The sequence below is a fragment of the Mixophyes fleayi genome, chromosome 1 (genome assembly GCF_038048845.1).
Source record: "Mixophyes fleayi isolate aMixFle1 chromosome 1, aMixFle1.hap1, whole genome shotgun sequence".
Taxonomy (NCBI): Eukaryota; Metazoa; Chordata; class Amphibia; order Anura; family Limnodynastidae; genus Mixophyes; species Mixophyes fleayi.
Genome location: NC_134402.1, coordinates 198,708,253 through 198,721,288, shown reverse-complemented (window position 1 = coordinate 198,721,288; position 13,036 = coordinate 198,708,253).

Here is a 13,036-nt window from a genome sequence, read left to right as displayed (position 1 = left end):
TGTTGAGAAGATGTGACAAACATTAACCAATTTCTGTAGAACTCCTAAAACAGCCATCTGCTGTCAACCAAAGCTGTCCTTCCCCAGTTAACTAAACTAATCCTCTGGGTTTAGAGAAGGCTGGGTATTGATTAAGAGGTCCCTTCTTGCATTCTATAAAAAAAAAAGTGCCTCATTGCTAATTGGTCCAGTCAGATTGCAATGTGCTTAGTGGGGCTGTATGATTGTCACCCAGTTGGGTTGGGGGTCAATGGGTTTTTTGAGTGTAGAAGGAAAATAAATGTGAATCTTGAGTGAATTGTGCAGAGCAGCTGTTCCCAGGCGTGCCAAGGTGCTGACACGGGTGCCGTGGACAGCGCCGTGGTGCTGTATTACAAAACGGCACTGCCACGGACGCTTCTTTGACGGTGCCGCAGCTACTGTACAGTAAAGTGCCACTATGTAGGGGGTAGGGGCATTGTTTAGCCCCTGATCCTCGCGAAGGGGAGGGGTTTCTGGAGAACCAGAAACCACCCCTGCCTGCGCCCCTGCTATACATTAAGATTACCTTAGGATGTAAGCTCGCTTGAGCAGGGCCCTCTTCCCTCCTGTCTCCTTACCCGTTCTTCTGCTCTGTGTCTATTGCATCTGCCTGCCTGGAGTTTCTGAAGTATTGGTACTTTTGTTTATTGTTCTGTACTGTTATACCCTGTATAGTCTACTGTTTGTACTATGTGCGGCGCTGCGGAAACCTTGTGGCGCCTAACAAATAAATGATAATAATAATTGCCTTCAGATCTGTGCTCTACATCTGTCATAACAATCGACTGCAACTCAGAGGTATACCTAGGATATGACACGCTGCGCAGGAGATGTACAGCAGTGACTCCACTCCAGTCTTGAGACACCTTTACCCTCTGTTCTAATGACATCATATGTGGGGTTTTTCTCCTGGATATACAGCACTCCATAATATGTTGCTTCTTTCTAAATAAAGACCATACAATCACAGGTGCAGATAAAAAGCAGGACAATCCAAACTTCACATCGAATGCACTAATATCTAAGGGTAACCCCTTTTCTAAAGCAGCAATCGCCATAAGGAAAATATAGTCTGATATTTGGATTAACATTAAAGTGTAATTACTGTGATCACCCTGCACCTGGTGCCTCAGCCTCCTGCTCGGAAATGTTCGCCAGTACATGACCTGGTCTAATTAGTGCTGCCGAAAGAATTATAATTATGGTTGCAAATAAAATAATTAGCATTGAAGAGCGATTTCTTTAATTAGATATGTCAGGATAAATCTGATATGCTGAAATAGAATACTGAATATCAGGGCCCAAATAAAACTTTGCATGGATACATAAATATCTGATCATAAATGTGTGACCAAATGTTTTATAAAATGAGGATTAGCCCGGTAGGAGGTAATTAAGTTAAGCAAACCCTGTTGTGTTCTGCCAGTCTGTAGTTTGCCTAATGAGGGGAAGGACTTTTCAGTGGATCTAGAAGCTGCAGCGCAAGGGATACCCCTTGAGAATATAGAGGTTAGCCCACAGCTATGGAAGAATCAGGAGGCCCAGCCAAATGAGGTAATTAAACCCTTCTTAACCCGTCCCACCGGAGATCCTAGTGAGAGCCAGCTAGCAGCTATTACAGTGGAACCATGGGGAAATTCCATGAGATGATCTTGGGCACTGACCTGTCAGTCAATCCCCATACCATCTCTTGAAGGGGGAAGATGTCAGGATGAGAGCATAAATCTGAGATGATGAAATAGAATACTGAATGTCAGGGCCCAAATAAAACTTTGCATGAATACATAAATGAACCTGATCTTCAACTCCGATAAATGTGTGAACAAATGTTTTTTTAAAATGAAAGGATTAGCCCAGTAGGAGGTAATTAATTAAGCAAACCCTGTTGTGAGGAGACCTGCTTAAGATATGCAGATCACAGACATCCATTGTTCTTGATCCTGTATTCCACTTAATTGACTTCCTTTCAATAGGTAGTGTAACCACTAAATGTAAATGACAGAGCCATATGCCTAGGTGAGATCCTTGTAGACAAAGATAGCATTTGAAGACTGCCTATAAAGATATATGGAAATATGGGTTTCAAAGGAAAATATCTACATCGTTCATATGTTGGGAAATCTGGGTGCCACTCCGTACTGAGGGGCAAAAACCATACAAGGGTCTTAAAACATAGTAGATACCAACTACACAGGGAACAGCCATAGTCACATGTATTTCAGGATGAGATTGGATATTTTTGTAATCATCATATTTGGTATTTAAATGTGCGGGAAATTATGATCGGTTTATTGAAGGGAAAGTTATGTCTGGGAGATATCTGAGAAAAGCTAAGACCAGTCGAAACTTAGGAATAGTTTGAACAAACTTTAGGTGACACCCAGGGGACATTTACGCCTCCACATTAGCATTCACACTGCCCTTGTGAATGTCATCCCATTTGAGTTTGCTTAAAAACCTGTGTTCTGAAAGGACAAGCTGTCAGACTTTTTGGGGAAATCAAGCCACATTGATAAGCTGTCCATCTTAGCCAAATTCCCCATGGCGCAGATTATGCAACTCAAGTGCTATTCTGATTGTAACCCCTTTTATTTTAAACTGTTTTGCTTGTTATGTCAATCTATTAATTGTTTATTCATTATTTTTCTTTATATCTGAATGCCCTGTACTTTTGTATATTAAATCTATAGTTTAATATGTTGCGTCCTTGATACTCTAAGGAATCCATTAGCCTGCTAGAAGAGAAAGCTCAACCAAGTTAACCCTTGGAATGCCAGTGTGAGATTTGTTGATACATTTGATGAACAAGCAGTGTGTGCTTGCATTTACATTTGTGTAACAGTCGGGATGTGTGAAGAGTCCCTTTGTGTACTGGTGTGGGTCGTGCTAGTCTGTGAATAGCTAGAAGCCTGCGTGCCAGTGTGGGACAGTATATTGGGGTCCTATTGCCCGTATTCAATAGGTGGTGGCAAACCTGAAGTGTTTGGGGGTGTGAGAGCGCTGTCTTTGGGGGCGATTCTGTAGGTCTATAACCTGTGTGATAGGTAGAGAGAGGCTGAAATCGTGTGTGACCTCATACAGCGAACACCCCAAAGTCACGGCAGCTGGGAGAGTGTTCGTGACAAGATAGATCAGTTGCACATCACTGACTTAATTGCCGTCCTCTTATTCTTTTCCCTCAACTGCTGTATTTGCTGGTGTAGCATCCCATTGCTGCACAGGAGAAGTCCCGCTTTCACTGCAGGGAACCCTCCTGGTGCCTCTAATCCAGTCACAGATGATTTCAAACACCCTAAATTCAAAGTCTTACAACATGGAATAATTAATATTGTGTGAGCAACAATGATGTACACACTGATGAGGACGAGAATGGTAACTGTAGATTGCAGGTGCTGGGATGTAGTTGAGAGAAGGAAGCTAGCTAGTTTTTTCTCCAATTTCCTCTGAATCTACTTCCCTCAGTGCATATCATTGTGTTCTAGTACTTTTCTTCCTTTGAAGAATGTTACCCTTTTGTACCTTGTTGAAAAACCCTTCATAATTAAATATTTCAAAGTTTCTTATATGTCCCTCCTTTCCCTTTTGTTTCTGTGTAGGCAATGACACTGAGACTGAAGAGTGACTAGAAAACTGTTGTTAACCCTTCTGTTTCTCTGTGAGCTCTGTGAACAACAATGCCAGCCTATTATATTCTCATTCTCCTATTTCTGGGTGAGCTCTGGCACAGTACAATGTGACTGAAGACTTGGAAGCACACTGCTAACACTCGTTCACTTGCATTAATAATGCTGCCTAACTGCACTAGAGACTGCTAAGAACCCTGCTACCCCTTCAGTGTCTCTCTGTGAAATGGGCCCGGATCTCGTTTTCGGGCACTATTTATAGAATGAAAGCCTTGCGAGATCCGACGACGCAATGATGACATTTTGCCTGGTTTCCATGCCCGAATGCGCGCGTACTGAGCCGGCTCGATACCTTAAGTTCGGGTGGGCTCGGTTTTCGGGAAACCGAGCCCGTCCATCTCTAGTTGTAACCCATCATTTGATTGTGGGGCTGGTGGGGAAATAGACGTTTGCATTACATGGGAATATTAATAATTTAATGTCCAGGCTGGTGAGGGGTGAAATCAGTATGTTTGTTAAATGTGCAGATTATTAATTTAATGTTAGGGCTGATGGGTGGGGTATGTTTGTTTATTAAATGGGAATGTTATAAACGCTATTTATTGTAGGGGATTGGTTGGGGAGATGGAGGCTTTCAATTTAATGTCGGACTGGTTAGGGGAAGGAGGCCTTATTATTAAACATGTGCAATCACCACAGTATTGATGGGCCAGGGTGTCAGATTATAATCCATTATAATCAGACAGGTATGTAAAAAAGGAAGGAACATATACAATAAAATGCAATATAAAGGGAGGTTTGCATTATTTATTTTCATTTTTTAAGATTTACATTTATAATAATAAATGTACTGCTGGATTAAGCAACACTAAAAAAAACTCTTTTTTTATATAGATAAATATATATTACACCAAAACAACCCTTTAAGAATAGGCCGCTACTTATGGGCCAATACTGTGTGCTTGCCCCCGGGCTGAAGTCTGCCAGCCAGCCCCTGCAAGTCAGTCAGGTTTGTTCTTTACTTTATTTTAAGTAAAACACTATATAGCTATAAATAACAAATAAGTCTGCCCCTTCCTCACACTGTGCGCCCTTCATCACACTATTCTTTGTTTACTTTCCTATGGTCTTCTTTTCTTCTGTCTTATCCATTTCTGTCAGCTGCTCCACTCAGTGCAGCTCCTCACTGCCCATGTCAGGATGTGATGATAACATCATACTCGACAGTAAGGGAGGAGGGTGTGGAGAGCGAGGCACTGTCCCATTGCATTGGAGATGGCTGTGTGCCAGGGGGGTTTGTCGCCCCAATCAGACCCCCCCGGGTTCCACCCCTGTGTGCTGGGCCTTAGGCCTAAAGCACATAGTGGGAGGGCATGCACAATTTGTAAAGCAGAGCACAGAGAATTATTGTTGCCCATGTAAAAGTCATTGGAAAATCAAAATTCTAGCCTCTGCCCAACACCTTATTTTTATTTGTTCCCACGATAAAAACTTTTCACAGGTGCAGCACTTGAATGTTATGTTAAAATAAATTATGCCCCTATGTTCCTGGCCCTGTAATTTTATTGCAGCTTGTGTAAAATACACATATGTTACCCCTATATGCAGAAGAACGAGCTGATCACATTTCGGGGTAGATTTGTGGGGTTGCACTAATTGGGTGAAAGTAACTAGGGAACAAATCAGATGTGTTTTTTTTAAAGTTTGACAGGTTTTTCCTATACAATGGCCATAAAATGAAAGATATTTACAAGAATATGATACGAAAAGCCTTATCGGTCTCAAAAAAACACTAGAAAAACAGTTTCATCTCCTTTATGAGATTTAGGCTTGTTATTAAGGTATTAAATTTACCCCTGTAAAGTGGCCCCTTATGTGTTCAGGTGTCGAAGTCGAATAATTGGATGAACGAAAGTATATTGGTTAATATTGTTGTACTGTGCGATTGCAATCAGTACGCCACGTAACACGTGGCACCGCGCGATCACACGATAAAATACGCACACATACACTCGGACTCCCACATTCATTTATTTATATATTTCATATTTATAATTGTTCCATTCCACAGCGATTTATGAGCAGATGGTACTTAGTTTATAGTTATATATATATACATATATATATTTATATATATTAAGGTTATATGTACAATTTAGTGATATTTAAGGTTCAGGTTGCAGGAAACATGTCATGTTTAGTATCATTTTAATCCCCTATGTGTCCGCAGTTGTTCGGTTCATTCGCCGAAGAGATCGCACATTGCATACTCTAGTTAGCGCTGTTAGGGAATAAATGTTTAAAATGTTACTGACTGTGTATTGTAAATAGACTAGCTTAAACTGGTTTCTGGGTAGGAGAATCGTCTGGAATGTTGACCCCCACCCATGGAGGGAGTTGTTTGAACTGGCCTATGACCTGCATTACACTGGACCCTCCTGAAGCCTGGACCTATAGAAGCAAGCCACATCATCTGCATTGTTTTCTCTGTAACACTGAGTATATGTAATACAGCTTTGCTGGGACCAGCTGCAGTCATCTCTGACCACAGTCTTCTGGACTGAAGTACTGTAGCTGGTACCAGCGAAGCGCAGCGGGCGCGGCAGTATGTATGTATCTTTGGTATCGGCTGTACTGTATTATAATTATGTATTGGACTGCCAAAACTTTTGCATCTGCTAAATAAATTGTTTGTGCTTTGGAAACACAAGAAATCGCTTAGACAATGCTTATTGGAAAACGATAAAATTACTTTAATACAGGGAAGTGGTCTCTGTTTTTTAATTACATTATATGATGAGTAGTGGCTCATGATCTTTTTTGCATAAATATAAGTCAGATATATTACTATTATTTTTCTTATATATACCATACTTGCCTACTCACCTGGAATGTTTGGGAGACTTCCGAATATCTAGGAGAGTAGTTTTTTTTTCTGTGATTGAACCTTAGGGATCGGCACTCCTAGATAGAGAGCGACACTAGACTGTTTTTTTTTTTTGCAATAATGGTTTTATTAAAGTTTTTTCCTTTTGATTACATTGTACACAAAAACAAAAAAACATACATTATAAAATACAAAGGGGAAATGGGAGGGGGAACGGGGGAGGGGGAAAGAGGGAGGCAGTACATATCAATACGTATCAATAGCATCAAACAATACAAATCCCACAACATCTTATAGAATTACAGATCGTTTGAGTTACATCATAGAGAGCAACCCCTGGATATTACTGTGACGGGTTACACAGGGGCCTCACGGAGACTGACGGGGCCAAAGCTTTGGAGACATATTGATTCCATTCAAACCATTTGATGTGGGGAGAGGAGGCAGAAGAGGAGTAAGGGACTCCCATCGTTTCCATGTCACAACTTAACTGAACCTTAGAAATTATCTTGACTATGGAGGGCAGTGTAGCCGATTTCCACGCTTGGGCTATCACCGCACGGGTAGCTATAAAAATGTGACCTATAACATACCGATCCCCTGATAAAACTTGTGTAGGAAAGAAATGTAAGAGTGCAACTTCCAGAGTATTAGGATTTGGAGTTCGAATAACTTTAGATATTAAGGCATACACCTCTGCCCAAAGGACTCTGACAACGGGACAACTCCAAAAAACATGGAAGATGTCCCCTATCTCCCCACATCCGCGCCAACAGGTCCTAGACTGGGCTGGCCATGTCCTATGCAGCCTATCAGAGGTCATATAGAGTCTGTAAAGCAACTTATAGAGCATCTCAGAGTGGTTCAAACACCTCAACATCCGATGGGCATTTTGGTAGATACTGTCCCACTGATCCGGATCAAATTCCTGGCCAAGGAATGTAACCAATGCCTACCTTGGAGGTACTTGTAGAAATCTTGGTTAGGAATGTGGAATTTTTCCCTCAATTCAGAGAAGGGCAATGACGCTGAATCAGAATAGAGCATTTTGAATACCACAGGGAGAGATTTAGATTAGGTATGAGTTTCGATAATGCAAGGAGGGTGAGATTAGAAGTAGAGAGGGTGATAAGATTAGAGGTCTTTAGGAATTTGTCCCAGATTGTAAGAGCATCACTCGTACGTGGAAGGGTAGCCTGGGGGGGCCTCCAGGGCTTGGGAATCCAGAGAAGATCAGCCAATGGGAATTCATAATTAAGGCCTCTCTCCAGGTCAACCCAAAATTTATGGGAACCTGGAAGAGACCAGTCTCGAAGCTGAGCTAAAATGGCTGCTTCTTGGTATTTGACCAAATCTAGTAAGGGCAAGCCCCTGCCCTTTTTTGGATGTGCCATAATTGTATGAGCGATTTTAGGAGGTTTCCCCTTCCATATATAAGAGGTAAGTAGGCTACGTAGTTTATCCATATAGAATCTGGGCAACTTAAAGGGCAAAGTCCTAAATAGATACATCATTTTGGGTAGGAGGGACATTTTAAACGCGGCTATCCTGCCTAGTCAGGAGACCTCATGGTGTTGCCACGATTTTGCCAAAGCATTTAATTGTATCAATAGTGTGGTATAGTTAGCCTCCAGCAAGGAGTCTAGATGGGGAGTGATCATAATTCCTAGATAGGGCATGGATAGGGACCTCCAAGAGTATGGAAAGACCGCCTTGAGACGCACCAGAAGGGGTTCTGCTATGTTAATAGGGAGAGCGTCCGTTTTAGTTGTGTTCAATTTATAGTAGGAAACCCTATAGTAGGAAATCCTTCCATACTCCTGTAGCAGGTCATGTAAGAGTGGTATTGAGGTCTCCGGACTTGTCACGTACAGCATAATGTCGTCTGCAAAAAGACATAATTTGTGCGTGGTAGCAGCTAAAGTGATGCCTGGAAATTGAGGATGTTGCCTAATTTGCTCAGCCAAGGGTTCGATAGCCAAAAGAAAAATGAGTGGCGAGAGGGGGCAGCCCTGTCTGGTACCGTTGGAGAGTGTAAATTTAGCTGATGAGAAGCCATTTCTATAAACCGTTGCGGAGGGGCCCTTATACAAAGCTAATATAGATTTAAGTATTCCCCCGCTAAAACCAAACCGAGCAAGGACTTCCGCCATATAGCCCCAATGAAGCCTATCGAAGGCTTTTTCCGCGTCTAATGACATATTTAACAGTTCATGATGGTGTTTGCTGGCTTGCTCTAGGATATTGATCGTTCTACGTGTATTGTCGGATGCTTGTCGTCTGAGAACGAAGCTTACCTGATCCGGATGGATCAAGGACGGGATAAGGGGGTTAAGCCTATTAGCAATCAATTTGGTGTAAAGTTTTATATCTGTATTAAGAAGGGCAATTGGTCTATAGTTCTGGCATTTGGTTGGGTCCTTGCCCAGTTTGTGTACCGTGACAATACGGGACTCTAGCATCTCCAAAGGAAAATTCCCCTGGTCAGTGCCTGCATTAAATAACTGTTCTAGGAGTGGGGTAAGTTCAGTCTGAAATGCAGCATAAAAGTTATTAATGAATCCATCAGGTCCCGGAGCTTTGTTTTTAGGTAGGGATTTAATAACGTGTAAAATTTCAGACTGTGACCATGGGGCATTCACTTAAAAACTTCTCAATCAAGGTTGTGGTCGGATGGGGAGAGAAATCACAGTCACAGAGATTATATCGTTCAGAATAGTAAGCCGCAAATTTCTTGGCTATATTCTGTGGGTTAGATGTTCTGGCACCTGATTCATGCACTAGAAATTTAATACGATTTTGGGCCCTATGTCCTCTCAACTTTCTAGCAAGCAACCTTCCTGTTCTATTACCTGAAACGTAGTATTTCTGGTGAAGTCTACTCAAAGCTTGTTGAGTACGGAGAAGTAATAATTTTTGTAATTGATCCTTTATTTGAGATAGACGGGCCTTAAGATCTTCTGAGGGATGGGTTTTATTCAAAGACTCAAGGGAAGACAGCTCCGCCTCCAGCTTCATTTGGTTGCTAAGATACGCCCGCTTAAGTCTGGCTCCAGTCTGGATTGCTGTGCCGCGCAGTGCAGCTTTGAGCGTGCACCAGAAATGAACATATCAAGCGTTTTTTTAAGGGCGGTCTTTGCCTCGGGTGATGTCAGTAGGTATGGGGCCATTCGCCAAGAACCAGGGGGAATTACTTGTTGAGGGTATTGCCAAGTCCAGACCACCGGGGCATAATGAGACCACGATATCGGGAGGATCTTAGTTGACCTGGTATTCTGTAAAGACCATTTAGGTCAATTCTAGAATAAGAATTATATTCGCGGAGTAGTACGTATAATCTCGCTCCAACGGGGCGTGGATCCCCCAAACATTGCAAAGTCCAAACTCTGCCAGTAATCTAGCAAAGGCAGCTGAGGGACCAGTTGTATTATCTGCTGTACGGGTAGATGGCTGTGATGATCTATCTAATTTAGGGTCAGATACAATGTTAAAATCTCCCATAAGAATGAGAGTGCCCTGTTTATGTTTCTCAATATCTCGTAGCGTGGTTCTGAGGAAAGGAATTTGTCTTGAGTTGGGCGCATATAGTGAAATGATTGTGACCAATTTACCAATCCCACCACAATAAGATATCTCAAATTTTTATCCTCGAACCTAGAGTTAAGAGCAAAGTTAGATTTCAAGCTAAACAGAAAGGCCACCCCGTTACGTTTAAAAGGAGCATTTGCGGTGCAGCAGAGCGGGAATCTATTGTTTTTAAAGGCGGGGGGGGGGGGGCTCTATCCAAAAAATGCCTTGCTTGCACCGCTACAATATCGGCTTTTTACTTATAGAAAAAAGATAGTGCTAAACGTCTTTTAGCAGGAGAGTTCAATCCCCTTACATTTAGAGATAAAAAATTTGACCATTTTGACTTCAGGAACCTTGTGAAGGCATTAAGCTTGGTAAGTAAATAAAAGTACTTGCCTATGTGCGGAAGGGGACCAAGCGGGAAAGGAAAGGAATAGGAAGGATTGAAGGATAACAAAAACAAACATAAATAACCTCAATATTGGGGTTAAAGTAGTTGCCAGAGGGAGAAAACATCTGGCAAAATCAGTAACTATGGGGAAATGGCCCTAGAAACAGTGTGCCCACCAAAGATTGTAGCACAATTGAATAGCAAAGAACAAGAAAATCACATGAAACAAAACAAAAAGTTATCACCTGTAAAGTTAACATTACTAGGAACATGGAAAATCCTGCTATATCTTGAAATAATATAAACATAGTCTGAACGAACCTATTATATACGTATATAATTTAAATATAAAGGGAGAAAAGATATATATCAGCAAGAAATCCTATATATAAACACTCAGAGTACCGATCTGAAACTGAAACTGCTCACCAACCAAAGGTCTACGATCCATCTTCCCACAGGAACATTGTTATATAAGTTAGGATCGAAAACCGTGGTGGTGGTGGCCCTACAGAGTCCAGAGGGCATGATGTAAAGCTGAATCACTCCAGAATGAGGTAAACCTTCAAGCAAAAGTAGTAGCAATAGTCAAGAGATTACCTGGTGTTCTCCAGCTAGACTCGGCTAGACCTTCCGAGATAAAGACGGTGAGGCTGAAGCTGTCATTGAAGCTTGAATGTCCCAGGATTGCAAAAGTTGGATACCATCTTCTACTGCGGCTATCACATGAGTATAGTTATTACGCTTGATAATAAGTTTAACTGGAAAACCCCAGTGATACCGAATTTGATACTCACGAAACGCTTTATTAATGGGTTGGAACGAGCGGCGTTTAGCTACAGTGGCTGGGGAGAAGTCCAGGAAGAATTGCAGATTTTGCAAGACCTCTTCCGCTGCCTGTGTTCTGGCTGCTTGAAGGATCCTTTCTTTGATATCGAAGACGTGAACCTGCATAAGCGTGTCACGCGGCGCTGTCTCCAGTTCCACTTTCGGTTTCGGCAACCTGTGGATGTGATCCAGTAGTAAATCTTGATCAGAGGCTTCAGGAAGAAGTTTCTTGAACAAGCTTTTAGCAAAGTCTGGAAGCTCTGAGATTGAGACAGATTCCAGGACATCCCGCAGCTTTAGGTTGTTTCTCCGGGAGCGATCTTCCACATCAGCCAAGTCATCAGCCATCCCAAAGACATCATTTTCCAATTTCTCATGGGACGTAATGAGTGCATTATGAGACACCGCAAACTCCTCCTTGTTGTCTTCGATATGGGAAGTTCTCTCACCCACTTCCGTCACCTGAGCCTTGACCTCCCGGATCAAGCAGCGCAATTCAGATAGAACATCGGTTTTAAAAGAGTCAAACATTAATTACATAGATTTAATGGTGACTGGGGCATCCTGGTCCATTTGTGACCGAACCGAGGAGGATGTAGACTGAATCGGAGCTAGCGAAGTTGCTTTGGATGCCGGGTCCTTTGGACCTTTGTGTTTAGGGATCGCCCCTGCAGAAGGTGAGGATTGAGGTTTGAAGAACTGTATGGCAGACGGTGTCTTCGAGGACTTATGTCTTTTAGGAGCCATAGCAAGGCCAAGACTAGATACTTTAGATAATTTAAAAGATGGAGCCGAGATCTTCGGTTGTTAACGTAGTAAGAGGCTAATCAAGGAGTGTCATATTTAGAAACGATAGAGGGCTTAAAGTATCCTGGGCGGGTCACCCATTTCACAGTCACATTTGTCGCATCTCCATGTATATCTTGCCTTTAGGCTTGAAACTTGTATACAAGACTTGGATAGCCGTGTAGGCCGATCTGATGGCCGGGCAGGTCTGAATATTTATACTCTCCACACAGATGGGGACCAGCCCTCACTAAAGTGATAAGCAATAGTAGGTCTGCATCTGGCCCCACCCCTCAGGGGCCACAAAGAGAGGCCTCCCTGCTTCTTTAATGTTGTGGCAGAGGTAATCTGAGACAGAAGGATATCCTGTAAGATGGCTTAGGATATTTGGTAGCCTATACCCTAGAAGTAGAAAGGACTGGACAACTTAATTTTTTGGTGTACTCCCTGCTGGCGTTGGTACCTCTAGGACCTCTACTTTGGAGTCAGCCTGCGTGGTATAGACTGCCTGGACCTCTGGGCACTCTGTTGGACTGTAAATCAGTTATAGGTGTTGCTCAGCGCTTACAGCCGATGTGTCCGAGGCAGTTGGCACACTCAGCCCAGTATGTGTGACAGGGATCACCGCACTAAGTAAATAAATAATATTTTATAGTCAATAACCCCTATGTAACTGAACATTAATTAGTTCCTAAATAGATCTATTATGTATAGAGGGTGCACCCTTACACTGTATTATAGGAATTGTAGAACAAAGAGAAAGAGTGTATCAAAAGGGGCACTCCGGGGTATGGAGTGTAAAAGTTTTATATTTTATTAGTAATTATTAAAAATTGAAGTATCTTGATACAACTAGCGAAATATGAGGATAAAAACAAAGTGAGGGAAGTGAAAGTAAAATTGCAGTTGCTACTGCAAATCGCCTGTAAT